Raw genomic sequence first — 24,391 nt, 5'->3', positions numbered from 1 at the left:
CAGTGAAAGTGAAGGAACTTTTAGTCCAGAAGACATCCTTAGTGCATTTAAGGCATCTCTAAGGCTAAAGTACAGCATGAACTCACTATTGTTTTCTTATGATTTTTGTCCACTCCTGCTAAGTCCCATTTTAAACACCAAAACAGGTGTTTCAAATCTTTCCTTTAGAAAAGGGACACTGTGAAAGCAATCTCATTTCAGTACAGCATCATGAAGACTATGTGATCTAATAAACAGATAAACTACTGCATATCTTCATTTAAAAATAAAGGTCCAAGTTGTTCTTGAAAAATAATTATTGTCATATGTATCATTTCATGGTGTCAGTAACAAAGCACGTTTGTATGTTTAAAGATATAAAGACCCCATTATGAAAGGAAAAGAGATCATAAAACTGGGTTTCTAAAAAAACCCGAATGCTGGCTTCATCAGAGAGTATAGACTGTAAAATAAAAAGATTCAATCTAAAAAAAAAAAAAAACCACCCCAAAAAAACCCAAACAAACAAAACCCACCCAAAACCAACAAGAGAAAACAACGTATTTTCTCAGTAAGAAATTCTCTGTGGCATCTCAATTAACATTTATATGTAAGTCCAGTCCCCACCTTCACTATTCATGGCATTGCTTATGTAAAAACAGCCAGCAATTGGCACTGATGCAGCCCCATGAACAATAACCCGGTATACAGTTTCAGAAAGGAAGAATATTGAGAAAGACAATAGAGGAAAAGTAATTCCAGCAAAAAGTTGAAGATATAGGGTTTGTTGTTGGCAACTCGCTTCTGTACCTCAGGAGAAAACCGCTTTCCCGCCTACTTAAATAACAGCAACAGACATGCGCAAACAACGACGAGAACACGAACCGCTTAAAATTTTGGCTCAGCACCATACTTATGGGCGATATAAAAGCACCAGGGTATGAGACGAACAGCCAGTAGGTGCTATGTGTTGGGAAGTGCCAAACACTTCATGCAAGGTCCTCAGAGACTACAGCTTCTGCTGAAATAATTTGCAGGCGCTCAGGATCATGCCTCTGGTTGTGCACTGCCAGCTGTTACACAACACATTCCTGGAACGAGATCAGCGTAAATGAGCAATGCTATGTTTAGTGCAGGACATAATGGGTTATGAATCAGGAACACTGAAGACAAGAAGCTATTCTCTTTTTTAAAAAAAAAAAGACTTTTTTCCAACATGTATTAAACACACCAGTAAAACAGTGACTGCAAGTTTGAAAATATCACTGCAACCATTTATTCCACTTAACATACCACCTGTATGACAGAAAACAAAAATATGTGAATACAAATGGAAAGTAAAATTCTACCATGGTTAAATATACCACACACAGAGACCTTTTCATACAACATTATCAGTCAAAATAAGAAATGTCAAAAAACATAACGTCAGTGAAATCTACTAATAAAATTAAATTTCATCAAGGCTCAAGCCAGAGGAGACAGCAAGCAATAAAACCTTGGTAAACAACCTTACACTATGCTCTAGAAAAAAATCAGAGGGAGAAAAGTTAGTACCAATTTTTATTTTTATTTCAATCTAATAGATTGGAGAATCAAATTAAGGGTTTTAATCATTTAACTACCTAGTAGGCAGGTGCAATCAAGTGGCTAGGTGACTAAATTCCCAAATTACGGCTGTGCAGTTAAACAGCAGACATAAATTTGTCCTTACAAAATTATAAGTCATCTTTCAAAAGCAACCCCTTAGGGGAATAAGGGGTAAAAAAAAATAAAGAGAGAGTTCCTTATATTTTCTCCAAGACTTGCAAAGTAACTGATCCTTATACTTCATCGCCAGAAGGCTTTTCTCTTAGAATGAAATTGGAACAAACAAAATAATTTAAAGTGAAAAGGACTTGTGGGAGGTACATTAGTAACAGGTAAGCTTTTTTCAGTTCCCTTTAATCTGCCATATAGCTTTATAATTAAACAGATCTGATCCAAGTGAGCCAAATTAATCCACAAACCCGGTTAAAGCCAAACTCTAATTCAGGTTTCTATTCTCTGTTCTGTGGATCAAGTTATTAAATTACTTTCGCCTATACCTGCAGAGATGTAATATGTTTTCCTTTAAAGCCAGCAACCTGCAACCATCCAACCTGATTGATGTGAAGTGGAGGTACAGCAGAAAAAACAAACCCTCTCTCTTTAACCAGCCCCCAAATTTCTGTTAAATCGAAACTATAAAGTTACATGGTAGGGCAAATTATCAAGTCAAGTCAGTTACTTTTTCCTTCCTGGGTCTTTTCCTGATGTAGTTCTTTAAACGTCTGCCCATGCTAAGCCTGTGAATCAGTGTAATTTACAGCACGCGGTAAGATAACTGAACATGGTAAAGAGGAAACATATACAAGAAATCTAGTATTTTATATAGAGAGGATAATTTTATCAGTGAAACAGTACACAATAGACCACCTCACGGTATTTTTCACACATTGATTTAAAGAAAAATTAAACTGCAGGAACACTTAAGAACAAATAATCAGGTTTCGTCTGTTCTACTCTTCATTTCAAAAAATAGTTTTATATATTTCACCAAAACATTACAGAGAACCAGAAATTCATGGCACATTGTACAAGAACAACTATAGATGCTGCAGTTCAAAATGGTTAAAACAACGTACCTTAAGAGCACAGCTCCCTAGAGGCAGTGAAGTGCTTTGGCTTAAAAATACTTCTATATTTAAACCAAAAAGCAGAGAATAAATATTTACTGGACAAACTAAAAGATCAGAAGTAGCTCAGGCCACATTTCTGCAAACCATCTGCCTGGTTTGCAGAATAGCACTCCTACGAATAGCACTCCTGCTTAGACACTGTTATTGTCATAGCTGTATAACCAGCACCCTAAATTAGCATATAATTTTGCTTCAACATTTGAATGTTTGTAATATTAAAAAAATCCATATAAATGGTTAAACTAGAAGTGGCTACACATATATAATTGATCCTGAAAGATGATAAAGTGAATCTTTAACATTTTTGTTATTATTTTTTTTTTTAAGTATTTGTCATTTTTGATCCTGCAGGGCAAGATGAGAGAACATAAAACTAAACAAAAGTTTCAATTTAGTAAGAGAAAAGTGAGTTAAAAGATATTCAGCCCTTGAGCTGACGAGACATCACTCTTTTGTGGAAAGGCTTTGCTTATCAGGCAAATATCTAAGGGAGAGTGCCCTTGAAGAAGCCCTTTTTCCTAAGATAATTTCTGTTTAGAGAAAAGAAAACATGTTTGAAAGGATTTTAGATGCATAAACGTAATAAGACACAGTTTTACTTTTCCCTTCTTCAAAGAAATAAGTTTAAATCAGATTGAGAAAACAACAGTTAATAGTCTAAAGAGGCAGAAAGAAGCAGAAAAGTGGTTACGGTAAACACTTTTTAGACTGACCTTCTTTACCTATGTACACATAAAAAAAAACCCAGGTAGATGTTACTGAAACAACGGGGATTAAAGATCAGAGAAGCTCGATGCAATGTAACAGCCCCAGATGAGAAGCACGATCACTTCCGTCCCTACCTGAACTACTAAGGATTGCTTTGCAGACAGGTGCAAATGGATAGATGTCATATCTATACCTGCACAGTTAGGCAGAGATCTCACAAATCTCACTCCTTGGCCTCCTAGGAAAGGAGATAAAGGCTCTGAAAGGCCAGTAAATAAAACTCAGGCAGGGGAAGCTTTTATGTAAATGATATACGGGATCAGGTCAGATCAAACTTCAAGCTGGTCAGAAAAACAGGAACCCTATAAAACAATCTAATGCAAATAAAACTGCATAAGAACCCTTGAAAAACCCAAACCACACGAAAAAAATTTTGCAACGCATGATCAATATTCTAGACAACTATTGAGTAACCCACTCTTTCTTAAACAGTACCTGGCTCCTGAAGTGCCCTGAGAATGTTACTGAAGGTTCATTTCATTAACAGATAAGTGTAAACTGATTGCAAAATTTTGCACCTGAGCAACAAAATAAGAAGCTAATTTCAAAATTATCCCGAGACTTTCAAGATTTCTCATAGCATTTGGCTAGAGGTAAACTGTCAGGCTAGAACAATTCTTAAATTTCATCGTCTCCTGATTTTTGTAATCTATGGATATATACACAGGTCTATATATTAAAAGGATGGCATAGCATGAGACCTAGTTAACTTTTAGTCTGCTTATATCAAAGATGTATCCACCAAATGACAAATGTAAACATGACTGTTGCATGAAGATCAGCCTAATCTGAATGTGTAACTATTACTGGGCATCCACAAAGCACAACAAAAAAGTTGATCAGCTTTTGCTAAGTCTATTTCGTAGCCTTTTAAGAGAGAAGTCATGGAGGGTAGTAAAAGGCAAACTAGACCAGTATCAGGGATAGTCAGAAATAAGTTTCCACCAAGACGACACATTTCTAGTTTTGCAAAAATTGATCACGGACCATGCTGCAGATATCTCTCAGGCACTTAAAAATTCATCTTATATTTCGTTCCACTGATAAAGACACATTTGGCCAGGTCTTCACACAGTGAAATAGCCCTTACCAGAGAAGGGAGTTTAAGTTTTTTAAATTCATACTGCTCTAAATTTCTACACAAAATCCACCTATAACAGGGCAGTATAAAACACCGATAGATGCACTAAGAAAGTATCCTTTAAGTAGAGGATCACAATGTAGCAAGATTTCCTATTCCAACTGGGGGGAAAAATGTAGGTATACAGTTAAGAACAGTGACATTTGAGATTAAAATATACTTTTCTTCAATGCAGGAGCACACTTAAATAGAATCTATACTTTAATGATCTGAACCAGGAAATATTAATTTAAAAAAAACGACTGGAGGACAAAATATTCTAGATTAAAACAATTGCATCTGCAATTACCATAAAAATGTACTTCATTTAAAGTTAATCACAGAATCACAGAATCACAGAATTATCAGAGTTGGAAGGGACCTCTAGAGATCATCTAGTCCAACTCTCCTGCTAAAGCAGGATTGCCTAGAGCACATTTCTCAGGACTGCATCCAGGCGGGTCTTGAAAATCTCCAGGGAAGGGGACTCCACAACCTCCCTGGGCAGCCTGTTCCAGTGCTCTGTCACCCGAACCGTAAAGAACTGTTTCCGTGTTGTTAAAATACAATAGGTAAAATATGAAAGTTTTAATAAGTGGAAACCAATTACTGAAATGCTTTACTCAAATATGAATAAAAATTGGACAGCATGTTTGGTTAATTCTGATGCCACCGTCACTGACATATACTGGATGCATCTACATTACAATTTAAGTTTGGAACAGAAGTGAGCTTTTGAAGTCACTCCCACTTTCTGTACTTCAGTTCATGTATCATGGAACAGTCTCAAAGAATACAGATGACACTCCTTTTAGATGAAGCAACATTAGAAAATGTACTTCAACCACTAATGGAGTCCATTGAACCAGATTAGAGAGAGTCGGAAGTGAAACACCCTGAAATATAGGTAGTGTGAAATCAAGCTCCCCACATAAACTGTTTCCTTCCACAAATGTTGGGGTTTTTTTGCCCTGCGCTGTTTAGCATGGCCATTACAATCAGTATTTAGACCACAAATTATGCCTACTGTCATATGCACTTCCATTTAAGTACTGCAGAGTAAACTATATAAACAGCACTGAACTTGTTACTTATCCCTGCTCTTTGACATCTGTGCTTAGTCTCCACAGCCCCAAGCGGATAGAGATAACCTGCTGATGCTACATTTCCACAAACCCAGTACAAGAGCATAAGCAATATTTATTCTGAAATAGGCAACTGCACTTTCCCAACCCTCATCTTTTAACTTTCCATCACTGTCTCAAACATTTTCGCAGCTGTGCAGAGAAGTGGATCAGGGAACTGCTTGAGGTGAAACCAGCTCAGTGTGCAAGCATGGCATGAGAAGCCCCAAAGTAATGACACATTCAGTCATGAATGCCTGAACCTAGAGCTTCCCCAGGGTGATGTGGCTCCCTGCATGGCATGCAGGAGGACTGAACCGCCATATGCAGGCATCAGGGTAAGCCCCACAACAATCCATGGAAAGATACAGGTATCTTCACTACATCTTCAGTTAATTCTTCAAAGGAACCTCCTTTCTTTACAAACCACCCAGAAGCTTAGACTGTTAATGTAGGTGGAATGAATGACCAAGCCTGAAACAAATGCTCACGTTTAAAGATACTGAAATACTTTGTTAGGAGCAGTCAGATATACAATATATAATAATTTTTTAGTAAGCAGTCAAAATAATAGCTTTTCATGCTTGATGCAAAGTGTGTATAATTCAAAAGAAATCAGTGTTATCAATGATCTTGAATATGTTGGATATACATCTATATACTAGGTCAATATATAGTAACCAATAGTAATATTCTAAATAATATAAGAAAAATATTATGCCATCTACTTTCTCTACACTGAATAGTGAGGTCAGTGGAACAAAACCCTGACCTTTGGATCCACTGGAGACAGTAAAAAATTGTCTTCCCTTTTCCTCCTTTTAAAATGCTAGGGATCTGGTAGGGTTGACCTTTGGAAAAGGCAAGTCTGCTTCTTTCCAATTCTAATAGATTAAGTCAATAACCTGAATATCTGGATAAACATTCCAATTAAATAACAGTAGTTCTAAGTAAATCCCATACAGATCCAGATGCGGAATTCAAAGCTACACAGGCACAAATCCGCAAATAAATTATATCTAAAATAACTCAGAAGTTCATTCCAGAAGAGATTTAAAATGTTCATAATTTAATAAGACATTTTTGTTTAAAGGTTTAATGAATGACATGTAAGACACTGGCAGCTTTGCCTCATTCCACTGCTGTGAGCTCAGTAGAATTAAAGGGACAGAGGTGGGGGGACATGTATTTCAAGTCATATAAGCATGAGGAGTGTCTTACACATATGGTTAGCACCGCTTTCTTTATTATACTGTATGCTTAGTAATGTACTTGGCTAAACATACTTTCAGCTTCCAAATGCACCACTTAAGCATACTACAGAGCGCTGCAGATCCTCCAAAGGCGGAAAAGCTCATACTTTCCTATTCACACCCTTTTTCTCTTGGATCAACCTAATTAGTTATACTCAAACAAAAATGCACTACTTGTGTTTGGTATTGCATTGCCAGTGTTGGTGGTCTTAAATTTCCACTCCCATCAAACTTCCCTGCAGGTACTCAGTTACCATTTTTCCCTTCTCTATTAAATACTTAGTTTTTAACACATCATCTAAAAGCATGGCAGTGATTTGAGACAGCATGGAAGAAATAAAGAGCTGATACCAAGTTGGTAAAGTAGCTCTGTCTTAACACACTTTGTTGGATGACAGAGTGGGGTAGTAGTCACTGGAAGATAATTTTCTGCATTTTTTTTTTTACTTAAAAATCATAATTTTAATTTGTTTTCTCTTTAGGTATTGAAAAATATTTGCTTACAATGTTGTTAATCCCTCATTGGCATGGCTCATTGCTGTCAGGAATCTGTTATATAGGACAAGATTTAACCATAATGAAAATGGATTCAAAGTTTGTTCAGCCTTTAGAAAACTGGACTTCATAAATGTTCAATATATTTTATCTCTGTACAAATTAATGATCAAATAATCTATATTAAGGATCTTCTAATCGCAACATGACAGACTATTTCTGACCTCACCTGAGCTGATGCTACCCTTAAACGAAATGAATATGCCAAACATAAGTTGGGCAAGAGAAAAGATTTGAGCATATGCCACAACTACCTTTCCAGTGCGAATGTTTCTGTCGCCAAAAGACCTGACAAATCAGTTTGTTTATCAGTGTTCCAGTATCAGATTTCTCCTGTTCCTTCAGCAAAAATGAATGAATTACCAAGATATTTTCTATTGGTCATAAATCTGTGTTGGGAAACAAAAATTTTACAAACTTCTCAAATTCAGCTCAGTGAGACAAATTGCCTCTTGCCAGAAAAATTCAAAAATACTGACTCCAGTTTCTATTGGAATGGCAGGTGCAAAGAGGTGTCATATCACAGGACAAAGGGATATGAACAGATATGAGTAACAGATAGATATTTTTCTGGGAGAAAGGACATGCACAAAACAAGGGAATGTACCTTGTCTATCCAGAGATTCCTATGGCAATTTTCATGGGTTATCTTATACATCTATACAAAGACAGCAGGTCTCTGGGGATCTCTCTCATCGTGAGTCTGCTAGCTCTAGTTCAAGCAGTGCCTGCCAATAATAGTCTCCCTGAAACTGTTACTTATGACAAAATCAGGCAACATGCATTACTTAATGTACATTGCAGATTTTAAACCCCATCCTGTTTGCTGTAAAAACAAAAATTTTCTTTGTGGTGTTTCAGAACAAAGCACATTACCATGGTTCTGCAATGTGAACAATACGTATCTAGCAAAATCATAGTCCAAAGATCTAAAATGGCTTTCTCAAGAACTCAAACCCAACTCCTTTCTTTTTTTTTTTTTTTTTTTTGTGGTAGGGGATAACAGTGATCAAGAATGCTTGAAACACCTGCTTTCAGAGAGTTAGCAGAATATTTCACTATTTAGGATTTAAGGAAGAGAAGGCAGAAAGGGAGCCCCCGCCACCTGCCTTTATAACATAAGAACTAAGTATTTCTCATAGCTGGTACAACAGAAATTACAAAGATTAGCACTCAGATTGCTTTTATTAGAAAAAAAAAAACAAAAAAAACCAACCATACAACAAAACAAAAAAAACTTTCTGGGTTGTCTCGTCCAGAACTACGGGGCACTTAGCAGGAAAACCATGAAAGATGACTACTTTGAGAAGTACTGAAATTACAGATAATTCAGAGATGAAATAACTGTTGGGAAAAAAGAAATCAGTTGTGTTTGAAATAGTGATTGGTGGAAGACTTTCTGAGAATTGGAGAATGGTTTATAATATCTAATTAATCCAATATGAATTTTTTAATTCTTATATGGACTTTAACTGTTATCTTTTCCACAAATGTACTCCCAGCGATTTGCAGAAATAAGTCTGAAAACATTTTCAGGTTCTCCAGACTGAGCTGCACGCATACCTAACATTTTCATTGGCTACTTTTTGGTTATTCATTAACAATTATATTAGATATTACTACCGGCTCTGTTCTGTGATTCTGTAAACAACCTAGAATCTGATTTTAGGAGCAAATAAGAAAAAAATCAGCTTCACACACAAACCTGTGAAGCGCGCTTCTAGAACAGTTTTAGCTGATGTCTCTGTTGCCTTATTTGTGGCTGCCCATGTGTGAACTCCTACTTGTATCAACATTAGTTCTCATTTGCTCTCCTGGAGAACAAGTTCAGGGATGTAACCTGGCAGAAGAGCATTCTTCTGGGCCTTAGGAACAGAGAGGCAATGCTCAGTTCTGGAGGGAATAGCAACCTTGATAGCCATTGACCTAAACAGTTGTAGAAACAATCCTGAATTTGAAAGAAGGGTGGTAAACACAGAAAAGGCAAAATTTAGTTTGGTACTCTAATAACTGACTAAATTACTGAAATTATGCATTCATTTCAACTATCTTTCTCTACATGTAATACAGTAACTTTTATGTGCAACATATGATCACTCTTCAAAATTCAGGAACATCCTACAAAACAGTTACCTAATTCTTCGTAATGAAATTCAGACTACAAAATCACAGAACTGAATATGCCGAGCAGCTGTGATATCTGAACAGGAAATCCAGCAGTCCTGATCACCTTTGCCTTCATAACTACCAACAACCATTAACACCTTCTGCAGCTCTACTGAATATTACAAGCTGAACACTGAAAAGAATTTATTATTCTCCAGGAAGAAAAAAGACTCCAAGACTGGAGAATGAAAGGAGAAAGTGGGAGCGGAAAAGGAATCACTCCTAAACAAAGCTGATCAACAGAAAAAAAACAGATCTGAAATACAGATCTTAGGGGTTACCACAGGAGAGGGGGATGCAGTTACTGGGGGAAAAAAGCAGTTTTGGCTAAATAGTCTACATTTTCTAGTTTATCTTTGCATTAAAGTACACAATAGAGGTCATGATGTATTACATGACTCTAAATATCAAATACTGAGGACCCAGAAAAGAAACAGTGAAATACAGGATGTGACACATTACTTTAAGTCAGTGCATAATTGTCAGAACAGTACTCCAGAAAGCAAATGAAATTTAACAGAGGTTCTTGTGTTGCCCTTCTTTTTTTCTTTTTTTTTTTTTAGTTTAGTTTTATTATATTACACTGTGTGTATCAGACAGCTCCTCTGAAAAAATCCTTTTAACAAACAAACAGAAAAGAAAAGAAAGAATGGTAATTTAATTTTAGACCATTCCAGATTGATTTCTAGTCCATGCTCAGATGTCTGGAATTCAGCCAGAATAAAAATTGTATTTTAGAGAAAATGAACTAACACAGCCCATGAACAGTTTATTATCCTAAAGTTTAGCTGTTAGCTATAAATATTCCAAAATGTTAAAACTGCTGCTCAAGGGTATTTATGTGTTGGCTTAGCTTCATGTTCATGATGGAGTCTTGACCTATTCTCCATTTGACAAAACCAACAAAATGCTAAGAAGGGCAGGAGAAGCAGCTGTCCTAATATGACATTTCTTTCAGGCTTGCAACCAATTTTACTCCAAGAAAAACCAAATACAGTTGATATAGAAAGACCAGAGGGCATTTTCACTTTGCCTACTATACTCCCTTGTGAGTCCAGTGAGACTACATATACTTAGCAGTGTATGTGCTTAAGAACTCTGTTGGATTAGGTCCTGTGTTCACAATTTTAGAGCTGTGAGAAAATTGTCAAGAAAAAGCATAAATGAGTTCTGGCACAATGGATTGTGAACACAAGAATGAAGAGGCTCCCCCGTCATACACAAACCACCTTCTACGGCATAAAAATAAACTAGCATTTCCAGCACCGGTTCAGTAGGTAACAGCACTCAGAATAACTTTATAATTCCACTTAATAAGGCATAGCACACAATTTAAAAAATCCAAATAGCACTCTGGGTTCTTTTCTCAGTGCTCCTATTTATTAAGGGTCTGAATGTGCTTCAGCTACTGTGGCTGCGAGTCACGTGGCAGAGTAAGCTAATGTAAGCTGGGGCAGTTGTGGCTTCCCCATTCCCTTTCTCCTTCCTTGAACCAGCACTCATGCCCTTGCAATTACGTGGTGAGCGATTCAGGAAGCTGATCACGTCACAAGCTAGGACACAATTTCATGTTATATCTAATTTGATATATCTATGGCCTGTTGCCAAAATGGATAGCCATTTTCTCCTCCATGCATCGTGATGCACAGACCAACCTCCTCCACTGCAGAACTAGCAGCTTCGCTCCTGCAGACCCAGTTACATCTCACTGACCCCATAAAATAGTAACCTCTCCTTTTTATAGCCTAACTATAATGGATAAAGACTAAGGCAAAAAAGCAGCTTTAATCACATTTGCGGCAAGGTTTCAATCAGTTCGGCTTCCTAAAGCTGCCCTACCGCGTGGTCATACAAACAGTAGTGCTGGCACCAGTGAATGGAGAAACACTGGGTGGCTGTGAGGAAGAGAAGACAAAGCTGTGGCAACTGCCCTGCCATAGGCCATAGCCTAGTTTTAAGTTAGCTAACCTAGGTACTGCTAGCAGCCTAGCTATGCAAAAGTTATCTTTTCGGGCACGTTTTTGCAACATGCACTGAAGAACAGTTGCAGTGATCGTTTGCTTAATGTTGCTAGCAATGCAGGCCAGATGAAAGCATGTACGTGTTTTTAATCATGCTTCTCACAATTAAAATCTTTGCTGGGTTATGACTACAGGAGAGAGAACTAATACCCATGTGATGTGGAACATTTAGTGTGTCTTCTATTTTTCTCATTTTCTACTGTGGTATGTTCATCTATCCTCTGTTCTTACCTTGATGCTTTTTCGTCTTTTTCCCACCTGCGATGATAGCAGTTGCCAATCCCAAAGTGACAAGTTGTTAGTACTTATACACATGAAAAAATAATCATCTACCATTTGCTGGAATATTAAACACACCAGAATAAAGCCACAAAAGAACGAAATTTTCTTGATAAACAGAGCCACAGGAGAACTCTAACTCTGTCTAACTGCATATAAGTTTGGTATTTTAACTGCTAACTTTTGCAGTAAAGGTTTTCTTGAATGGGATCAGAGATCACATAAAAATCCAAGTTACAACATTTTTCTAAGGTTATTTTCCAGAAAACAAGCTTAGCTTCTGATTTTCAAAGTAATATTCTCCAGGGTGCTAGCACATAGCTGGGGTATTGCACAGTGTTACCCAGCCCATCACTCTGTCCATGACACTCAGGGTACTAGACTTGAAGACAGATATGACATCTATGAGCCAAAATATATTAAAAAAAATAAACACAGATTCAATCCATTATTAACAAGAAGGCAAGGGCAATCTTTATAGAGAAATTTTCAAGGCAACTAAATGAAGTAAGAGTTCAGATTTGATTAAGGAGTATCTTAGTTGCTGTCTTACTAGATAGGAGCTATACATTAAGCTGAAAAGTAATCTAGTTTAACTGGTGTCACAAATTTTTTTACTCTATTTGAGGAAATGTAGCAAGCTACGACTACAGGTTTTCTGCTGTGGTTCACCTCGTTATTTGAGGCAACACGAGCTGTAAATAACATGCCACTGATAAAAGCAAATGTGTCCTCTGTAAGTGGCATAGTACATTTGTTTTGAGGGTAGCGGTGAGCGTGACACCGCAACCACAGGAAGACGGAACTACTCTAACAGGTGAAAAAGACGAGAGGATACTCTGTGGAGTATGACAATACAAAATAACTCCGAATTAGAATGTGCTTAGCAAAGATGGATGATAAATATTTGATGAGGTTGACAGAATTACTACTTACCTCTAGGTAAGTAATAAGCAGTGCATTGTTGGAACTGTTGATTTTAATAAAGAGGGCTACTGCTTTGCTGTTGCTTGTGCCTTCTGTGGAAGTCTTCCTAAAATGTAATATTGTTTGGTCCCGAGGTACCAAACAATTCTTTAACAAAGTCATCCAACCACCCTCACCCAACGTGGTGATCTTGAATCAGTTCTTGAAGCCTAACTTTTTGAATTCTGTTATTGTAACTGATGTGTCCCTTGATCAGAAAATGTCAGAAGACTTGCATTAGCTATAGTCGAACTTATAGAGTCATTAACTACTAAATTTCAATTGTCCGCTGAAGTTAGAAATATGACACATTCAAGCATTAGGGACAAGGCGGTCACACGTGCTGCATCTCACAGCCACAGGCAGTGAGAACCAAGTCAAGAACCAAGGAGTTTGTGAGAGGCCATCAGCTATGACAGCTGTGGCCGCACGCAGAGGTGAGGCCCCAAAAAACATTACTATTAAAAGCAGAATGCGGTGGTCTTTGAATTAGGCATACGTTCACACTGGAGAATTGTGTCACCAAGCATTCAAAAAACTGCGGAAGAGCTCATAACACTGCTGCATACAAATGTAAAGTAAGAATTTTACTGCCCATTTTAAGTGACCATTTATAAGAGCTACAGGCAGCATGACCAAAATGTGTATTGCTCCAGAATACCAAAGTGAGAACAACTTTGAGTCACAATAGACTATTGGGATTATGGGGTTCAAGCCTATTTAGAGACACATCAACCCTATTGTCACAGTATCACCTACCTGTAGAAACATGGAAATCACATTGCATCAATAGAAAAGTTCTGAGCTGTAGAACCTTGATGGTGCCGTCATATTTTTCTCTAATAATTAAGAGAAAAATTGCTGATACCAATTCTGGAAAAATTTCAGTACTATTCACAATATTATTTAACTGAAATGATATGCTCTGGCATTATATCTCATCCATATTACCAACAATGTCCATTCCTTGACAATTCAAAGCTCTAGCAATGTTCCAAAGTGACTTATAATGGCACTGATAATTTCCACAGAATGACATGGAAAACCTATTTGCAATTCCAGTAACACTCTCCAACAAAGAGCATGTGGGAATGCGCTCCCTCATTTCAGACGTGTCAGCAGTTCTTTAAATGAGAGTCAATGTTTCCATTCAAATCCTTTATTTTTCAAGAGGTTGCAGAGTCAGCCCTCAGGGAGAGAGAACTGATACTAGCAGTTTCAGGTGCTTTCATGCAATCTTGTATCTCAAAAACAGTCTTTTTTCATTTTCTAAAGAAAGTTTAAGCCATTAGCTCATAATATGGCCTTCTGGAATTGGGAGGGGAGAAAGGGGCGCAAGACACTAAAATTACTTCTAAAAGAAGATATTTTGGAAAATAACCTCTAACACCTCCACAGTGTCATTTTTTTCCAGCAAACGGTTCCTAAAGACCTAGAGCTAATCTCCCTTTGGTGGCCAATGTTGACAAGCTATAAAGTGAGTCTTGGCATTTCATGTAACCTGGAAAAAAGACCTGGAAAACCATTTTACAGCCTCATCCTGGATTTAACTAATACTCATCTGATATATCAAACAATTACAATGGTATTAACTTTAAGATTCTGAGAAAGTTAGCAAAATAGTTTGAAGAGAGAAGTAACCTTTATTATGTATAGTCTGACTTTTATGTGACATAAGCCACACAATTCCAACCCCAAGTTTCTGCATTGGAAAAGCTCATCCTTGGAGTGCTCAGTGAGTTGTTGGGATTTCCTAAAACTTGCAGCACTGGTTTTCAGCAGTACAGGAGGTCTTACAGTGCAGTGCTTGGATCTGTTTAGTGCTATTGAACATCTTACTTTTAATTAAAGTATATATATATATACACTTTTTAATTAAAGATGGATGGTGGAAGCCCAAAGTCTCTGTATTCTCCTCTGCTTGCCACAGTTCCCTATTGAATTCAGAAACAAAAGGTAATACAGAAATAACCATGTTCTCTGCGACTAATACTTAAGGAATATGACTGAGTTTTCATACGCCGTTTTTTTCTTGCCAATTTCTATGGGAACCTTCCTGCATCATGTACTAAAGTGAACTATCTTGCCTCAGTAAGGACATCATTTGAGTAAAACGAGTGACAATTCACAAGTGACAGACTGCAGATATGTGCCCTGTCCCCTCATATAACAAAAAATAACATGCATAACTTGATGCACGCATTGACTTTGCAGACTTGGGTCTCCACAGAAACAAAGTATGTTCTTCATTCTGTAACACTATTGCTCATCCTGAAACTGAAGAACCCAAAGAAATCTTAACTATTAGGCTTACACAGAGAAATGCAGGTCAGAATGGCAGCCACTAAATCCTTCTTGGCTGGCAATGCTGAGCGGGCATTCAAATAATATTTTGATGAGTTTCTTTGTCCTTTCATTTTTTTTTTTTTTTTAAATAATACCTCATTAGGAACCAGAACAGCATGAAATTTTATCTTTCTCAAAGCCTGCCAAGAACATATAGAAGCCATTAACATCTAACACAAATGCATATAAAGAATCATTAGTAGAAAGCATATTTTATAGCCACACTTCAAGACATACTTCACTCACAGACATACTTAAAGAAAGTAGCACAGATATCTGTTTACTATCTCACTAGCCAACAAAGATCTGACAGAAGTAGAGAAGCCAGGAATAATACACTAATCCAAACAACATATGAAATTCAAAGCTATCCGTGTTCTGAACAAAATGATGATTTTCCAGTTAAACAAAAAACTAGGTACAAAAGCTTGTGTAGAAGAACTGGAGAGACAGTAAAGCATTAGGTGGGAAAACAGATGTCTTGAGAAACAAGTTTTACTGAGTATTTCAGTGAAAAGCTTTCAACACAGAGTTAGAGAAAATGGTAGCCAGCAGTTCATATCTACCAGAATCAAAGCGCTGGGCATATTTGCAGTGTGCATTTTAGATGGCAACACTTGATATGACAGAGAAAATAACTGGTGTGAGGAAACAAAAACAACACAAGAAATCTTACAAATGCTAGCAAGGAAAAGAGAGCATTAACGTTCGCCTTCACACGGGAAAAGTAGGCAGCAGCAAATAACAGAAAAGTCAGACTAGTTTCTGTCCTGCCCATCTTTACTGGCAGAGGATGAGCAAGTGAACGAATCCTAGTGACAATCATCTACTTCTCTTAAGCTCATAGTTACGCAAGATAACTGCCAAGGAAATACGAAAAGCAACATTTAGTCACATAAAAAGCTTTTAATCTTCCCTTTTTTTGATTCCTTCCACTGTTCTATAGTTCTTTCTTGCATAGCAGACCTATTTAGAACTTGTACCAATGTTTTTAGCTTTGATTTTTGTTTTGTTCCATATTTAGCCTGCCCTTTCTTCTCAATCTTTTATGTGTTCCTTGTCTTCTGTTATCCATCAGCAGTTCTTATGTTCAGGACCAGATAAAAATAAGGAAAGTTTTTTCATAGATTAAAAAAAAGCTTTGGATAAGGCCATGAGTATGTTGTTACGCCTTGTATCACTCTTTACTGCTCCCTTAACTGCAACAATGGCAACTTTTTGCTAACAATGTTGAGTGCCTTTGAACTCTCAAATCATAAGAGTGCTTTAAACAAACTATTTTTTTCCACTAACGTCACTGAACTTGAAGGAGAAGGTTCAGGCTCTCTATACTATGACTCGATCATTTCATACCTTTTTTTCTGGAATCACATAGCAATTTCTGAGACAACCCACGAAGAAGAGTAAGGTACCCCTCAGGTCTCTGTTTCATTGACAGTCATGAAACAAACTGGAATTAGCCAGAGACTTTTTTAACCTTTGAAAGGAAACATTTTGTAAAACATTACCACAACCACTGCTATGGGGCAAACATACAGAGACCGATCTCTTTACCCGCTGCATTGGATAATATACACTATAATATGCTTGTATCTGCAAATATTAGAACATAAATAAGACTTGCTATGTTCTCGTGTATTATATTACATTTCACAGGAGATGTATATACAAGCTCCTGCTAAAAGAGAAACTGCACTTCATTTGGTATTGACTTAATGAAGGAATTCTCACATTAATCTCTTAAGCTGTACTGCTCTTTAGAAAAACAGACTCAGTGGAAAAGAAAACCTCCATAAATCTCTTCAGCTCTCTCCAGAAAAATAGGCTTTTTGTAGCCCAGTGATTTTCTTTGCACCTTTTCTTGTGGAAACAATTAGCTTAGCAATTTTAAAGTATTAGGTGGGCCCAGCTGCAGGCTGCTGGTATCTTTCCTATTATAGAGCAATGTCCATACAGAAAGAAACAAGGATCTAGTCTCATGGCACTACAATACATCAGTGGGAAACACTTAAGTGAGCTACTAATAAGGTTAGGTCTTGAAGGAGCTTTCAGTTACCTGAGGCCATCACAGGTTTCAGCATTTTTGCCAGATTTGTTTCTAATTCAAGACTCTTCATTAGCTCAAGGACAAAATACCGTGTTGCAGCTCACTTTTAAAAATGCTTGAAACTGAACTCAAACTGTCAGAGGCACATTTTCCCCCTCAGATGAGCCCCAATAATTGGTTGTTTGAAAATCCACTGATCTTAAAAAATAAGTCTGAAGTCAGACCTGTTGTTCTTACTTTTTTTGTGAGTTAGTAACCAAACTTCAGACAGAAGTTCAGGTTCAAAACTGTGGCCATGGACAGCTGAAAAGTCTGTGCTGCCAACAATACCGATTCATTCAATTAATTGTTTTGAAAGCTCATTATGGGCATGAAATCCTATTCCAGACAACACATACCTTGTTCCAAAATGGTCTTTAGCTTAATCTATACATTTCCCTTTTATTTAATCTCATGTACAATAGAGTTAGTATTAGGATTGATTTCTGTCCTATTATACTGTCTAACCTGAAAAAGTGAATTGCTTGGCTATGTACACTGAAAATACTTTTGCTGTAAATGGCAAGAATATCAGTATCCAAATGATTACCAGTGTAGCAAACAATGACAATTACAATAACAGTAGTAAGGCCACCTATATCTTCCTTGTGTGTGTTCAAAAATTTAATGCAGCTATTAGTCCAATATAAAAATAATATATGTCTGATCTACAGCAAATAGAAGTCTTTCATAGATCTGTTTTAGAGTTTTTACAACATATTTAAACACCCTTCAAAACAAATTCAAGGATATGTCTCTGCTTATTTGTGTAGGTAAAAGATAATATTAAGAACAGTACAAAAATGAAGACTCAGTGAATAGCTGGCAACAATTTATGCCCAAAAGTTCTTTACCATCTGTTTGTACAAAGCCAAGTGCTTAAGAATACTCCATTCTAAAATCAAATAAATGAAACCCTATCACAAAATTTCATCTGATATTACATCACTTTGTGATGAGTTAGTTTCACACAGTTGTGTGTTCACCTAAGCCATGATTGACAGGAAAAATTAAGCACATAGCTGGATTTAAATGTGTCACTAGACCCTTTAAAGAAAAATGGTTGCAGTCTTGCTTACTAACAAGAGTTGTTTACACAAGGATGTATAACTAAGCATCTTTCTGGGCTGAAATCATGTGATAGTTCCTAAAATTGCCTAGGCATAATAAGGACAACAGTCTTTGATTAGAAGGGTAAAGTTGAAAGATCCTCTTAAATGGCACCCACAATATCTACATGAACATTGTCATGCAATGCTGTAGATAAAGTAACAAATAAAGTAAAACTTGTAGGAAAAGATGCGCAGCTGTACAATGTCTGGGTGCAACTTTGGAGGGTGTTTTGAAATCTTGGCTCAGAATGTCTTGTTTTACTGGGGTTTACAGCTGAGCCTCACAGTCATTTATGTATAGCTGCCTGTGTATTTAATCAAAAGTAATAAGCCAGATGCTTCAAATTAAAGACAGTTTAAAAAAATCTATTCCAATACATAAATACAAATGCTGAGACAGTTTTTGGTCTTAGATGCTGTGAGTATTAAACTATGAAAGTTTATTTACTTTACTAAATATAATCATACAAGATGAGAACTTTGAAATTTAATCTTTGAGTCATCTAAATATTTGCATGACAGCAAAATATAAAGAATTTAACTAAAAACAGTGGCAGCACAGTAGCAAGTGCAAATGCCAAGCCTTTGGTCTCATTTGGTCTCATGAATAGCTTCTCAGAAATATTTGTATTTAAACAATAAATGTAAATACTCTCTGTTGCTCTCTCAGGAAGAGACAATGATTATTCTGAACTATCATGGCAAAGTCAGGCAAACATTCCCCTTAAATATTTAAGACTTTTTTGTTTAGCTAGACCATTTACAGGATAGATTTACAGGATCTTTGGTGAAAAATTCTGCCAGGAAAATCAAGTCAGATTACAAGTTGTGAAAATTCCAACAGCTGCATGACATGACACTTGACAAATCTGATTCCCAGTGTTTTAAAATCCTGAACAACTAAGCAAACTACAAAGTACTTGGCACCATTGTTCCACCAAAAAAGAAAAACAAAACAACAACAACAAAAAAAAAACCACACCACAACCAAAAAAATCCCCAAAGATGCATTTTTCAGCCCAATCATTCCTTGATTCATACTAACTACTTTTCATCTGTTTTTTCACAACTTAGTGGAGTTCTCATGATTTACCAGCGTAAAAGTCTTTATTCATAAAAGCGGAACTAGATCCTTTCTGTCTAAAACGTTCAGTAGGAATAAGGGTTAGAAAAATATATCTTAGGAAATTCTTTTTCATAGCAAACAGCATGCAGCAGTAGCGTATGAGGAATACAGAATACATACTTTAAGGGCTATAACCTGATAAATACACATATTGTTATTTCATCCTAAAGCTCAATAATAGCACAGTTTAATTATCCAGAGAAAAGTTATTTTAAGGTTGTCCACCATATCCTTTAGAGATGTCTCTAAAAAGCCAGCATGTACAAGAGCTTCCTTATACTTATTTGCTACAAAGCATGTTTTCACCTCATTTCATCAGAAATATTTAAGCAAAATGGAGAACTTGAGAAGTGGACTTCTGCAAATCTCCCTTAATTGTTACCTTCTAGAACAAAGGAAAACTTCTCCTTGAAATCAAACAACTCACTCAAACAGACTGCAACTCTAGTAAGAAATTCATAACTTGTACAGAAGAAAATAGAAGATGGCAGGAACAGCATAACAAAGAGAAAGGAAGTCCACAGGACCTACGTGAAAAAGTCTACAATCACTGCATTTGTACTTGTGATTGCAGCAGAGGTCAGCATATCTGCATTGGTATTGTAGCTGTGAGCTCATGGAAAAAGTAATGATGTAACAACAGAGCCTTCAAAGTGGACTCAACTTCAAATTATATTCAAAGTGTCCAGTAGGCTTGTGCGGCCCACAATTAAATCTGGGCTGCTCTGTCCTCACTGACCAAAACAACAAGATCAAAGTTAGCAGGGATAGATATATCATGCTAACATTACTCCTCCAAATGTAACACACAGACGCAGTGCCTTGAGGGGGTGGGCAGGAAGAATTATTTTCCATTCACTGGGATAGAGAATGTTTGAGGGAGTACTTTTGTACCCACTCAAAGCAAAAGCCATTGGCAAGGAGCTACTCCTACAACTACAATAATATCATTAACTTCCAAATATCATGGAACCTGATCCCATTCTTTACTATGGAATCACAACATACCTGGATTAGAAAAAAATAAGAAAAAAAGATCAGCGTGAACTATTTTAGTAATAAAAATACAACATCATAGAACCATTAATTCCCCTTCCAAAGAGACACTGTGACTGGGCCAGAATCATTCATTCTCTCCTTGCACAGGCTTGCAGCATGACTACTAGATGTCATTTTCGGCCGTCCTAAGTAGCTATTCCAAATAAAGCCAAAAGCCTCTTTGACACACTTAGCAGCTGCCTGGAAAGTCTCAATATAATATTTTGTATGAGATAACTTGCAAGTCGGTGGCAGGGTGCTACCCTACAGCAGAATTTCTTATAGCACAGCACAGTCTTCCAGGTATTAGCCCCCTATTTCCCTCAGTTCTTTGCATAGCTCATAAAACATATTTAAGGCAGTGACCTCTTTTCTACCTCTACATCTACTCATGAAATTCAAAAGGTTTTTAGACATTCTCAGCATGACCGAAGAGCATACTAGCATGCAATGCAGTGACTGGCAGTCGTCCCCATATGCTACATACTATGTCTCACTAGCAAGAGACTCGCAAGCTCAGATATTTATTAGAAGCAAGAGTTTCATGTAAATTAACAGTTGAGTATTTATTCTGACTTTTGGTAAATTCTACAGCCAGGGTTCAATGCCCTGCTATCACCATCAGATTGCTAGCAATACTGGAGTTAGCTAGCTCAAGTCTAACTGACCATCATCTGTGCAAGCAGCAATCACAGCAGTAATAATGTAGACATACTGATAGGGAGCCCACAGAATCTTGCAGAGAATTCAGGCCTCCTCTTGGTCTTGAGGCTTCCTCCTTTGCTCGTCACTTCTCTATGTTCCAACCTTCTCACTAGCACTTCTGTTCAGCAGATTTATATGCACAAGCAATTTAGCTATAAGCAAGGGTGTCCCAGTACAGCACACCTCTGAGAGGACTTGTTTCTTCCTTTCTCGGTGAGGAACTCCCACTGCTTACTGCTGAGACCTTTGTGATTCAGGTCTTACACTTCTGTTCAGTAGATAAGGCACTTTGTTCTGCTCCGTAATTGTACTTTTGAGAACTGCTTGAGTTTTGTTCTACTCCAGCACACTGTATCAGTGGAGAAATCAGAGCTTACCCTTTGTTCTGATACAGAAATACAAGTGTTCACACTAAGGCAACTTCATTACTCCTTTTTTTTTTTTTCTCCACCACATTGTGTATAACTTAACAGAAATCAACCCATACAAAATCCTGTTGCTAAGATTTGGTCTGGCACCCGATGGAGCAAGTACGTAACTACGCTTCTCACTGCATTTCAACAGATGGTAGTCATTCAGCATTCAGCTGAGGTTCTGCTGTGACTTACAGAATCCTTTGGAATATGCTAACTTGATTGGCTCATTTTATTCCTTTGATTTCCATCTTCCTCTGTGAATGCTATCTGTTACTAGAGATGTTTCTCTTCAGGTTTCCTACACAGGGGTATCGGCCATTGTGCCCATCCATGTTTATACTAAACTACAGCTGAAGACACCCTGTTTTTTCTCTTCAGATTTGAGCTATTTTGTGTTGTAGCCTCAATCTATTTTTATCTATTTAAACATCTGTCATTAAACTGTGGGGATTTTTTGGTAGAGAACATTTACAAGCCTAGGCATGGCATATCAGTTCAGCTGATATAGCCCGATGAAAAATACTAGCTAATCACAGAAACCTCTCTAAAGCCAGTATAATTTTGCATTCCCATTAAACTATTTCCATAGCTAGAGAGATGAATAACAAAAGCCATCTACAAGAAGAAAACAAAACCTCTCAACTTATAATCAAAACCTATCTTGGAACTCCCTCAGAAAATGAAGGAAGATATATCAAGAAAAAGAATTTTTACTCTACTTTGTCCTTTTTTTTTCCTCTTATTGATTGGATAAATTACATGCAAACTCATAAAAAAAAGATACATAAGACACAACAAATATTCTTTGAGGTCTCATTGTATTCACCATGGTTTTGCTGCAGTCTCTGGTGCCTAAGCAAGAACTCGGGCCAAAAATATAATGTACAGAAAAACATTGCAATGCTGTGATTTCATGCCTAGTGTTACCTTATGGTTTAAGTAGCTCCCTTGGCTCTCACACTTGTAGCAATTAGAATTTCCAGACAGCTCAGTGGCAGATATTCTAGGCGTCTCTATATTGTAGCACTAACTGGCAGATGGCAGTCAATTCTTACCATGAATGAATTAAATTCAGTCGTATAACACATGGCTGTAAACCTAAAGACTTTTTTAAAGCTTCCAAGGTTTTCATTCTATCTTTTACAGGTACAAAGCAACAACAGCCAGCTATGTGATGTAAGTCTCAATTTTTAATCATGGACTTACAGTAGGATATGCAGCTCCCCATGCTGCTGTTTTTGGAACTCATGAATACACTTCCACACTTTTCCTCTCGTGCTAGTCTTTTTAGCAATCAGGTTATTTAAACATAGCAGAACACTATCTACTGAAGAACAAATACATGCCTGATCACAAGAATGGAGCATCAGACAAAGAAGAGGGATTGCCTGCCCTATGGTCTTGATTTATTGGTTTAGTTGCCAGAAGTTGGCATTTCACCAGGATTGTATCCTGCATCAGACAGACAATATACTTTTCCATTACCAGGAGGGTACTTAATATATTCAGATGACAAAGGTTAAACCATACGTCCGTCAACTTTGACAGCTTCCTTTCTTCTTATCACTTGAAGTCCATGAAGACTGCAAGTAATTAGCACTCTAGAAAAACCTGCAGTGGATTTTTCAGGTTGGTTTTGTGAGCAGACGCTCCGTTTTGATTTTCAAGTTACACTGTAGCATTATTATCCATTTCTGCTTTAGATATTCTTCTTCTGTGCCCATTATTAAAAATTTGCTAATGTAAATTCTGCTATTGCAATTAACTATATATTCCAACTCACTGCCTGTCTGTGCAACAGTTATCTGGGCAAGCAAGCAGTTGAATGCATTTTAAACACACAATTAACTGTTTTTTGCAGATGTATAAGGATTTTCCGTATATTTCTAACTATTGTTGGTTGCAACCTCTAAGCTGCTCTTCTTAACTTCAACAGCCATCTATAATGAACACATCTGATTCACAAAGAACATTCAAATACCTTTAAAAATAAGTATTACATGAAAAAAAATCAGACAATGAGGGGGGGGGAAGAGGAATGAGGGTACAACTTAGTAAACAAAATGGGAAATAGGTGAAGTCAAAGCTCAAGAGCTTACCAGGCACTTTATTAAACTGCAATGCACTACTTTAGAGTGCTGCTTTTAAAATATGTTAACACTATATCACAGTTCCCGGCAGCCTGAAGTCTTTCCAGAAAATGTGTCATCACTGTATGTAGCATATTTTATAGCCAGTATAATTTCATTTTATTATATCCAATAATATTTTTCTGAAATTCTAGGAAGTCTCCCCACAAAAGATAAGTAAAGACCATATTTTAATCAGCTGGCACAAAGTCTAACCACCATACTGCAGAAAAAAAAAAAAGCCTTTATTACACAAAATTGTCCTCAGTTTCATTTTGCCTCTGTGGCAGAGGTTGTGAATAAGTATTCTGTAGCATCTGTAGCACAAAATCTTTCAACTATGAAGTTATTTAATTCCAAGATTGATCTCTACAGTTTAACCATTCTTGATAGAAGCTGAATAAACTCAGGATCCTACACAACGTACAAATAATCACAAGAAAAAATGAAAATTATGCTAACAATGCCTGAAAAATATGTCA

At 36.9% G+C, this 24,391-nt stretch overlaps 1 protein-coding gene across 1 annotated transcript in view; it reads right to left on the bottom strand.

Moving 5' to 3' along the window:
* BBS9 (Bardet-Biedl syndrome 9) overlaps window positions 1–24,391 on the bottom strand; it is a gene marked incomplete at both ends in the record, with an annotated part of 316,065 nt that overhangs the window by 97,292 nt on the left and 194,382 nt on the right. The gene's annotated exons all lie outside the window — the stretch shown is intronic.

Source organism: Vanellus vanellus (assembly GCF_965231255.1).
Source record: "Vanellus vanellus genome assembly, chromosome: 2".
Lineage (NCBI taxonomy): Eukaryota > Metazoa > Chordata > Aves > Charadriiformes > Charadriidae > Vanellus > Vanellus vanellus.
This window is presented reverse-complemented; position numbering and strand designations above follow the sequence as displayed.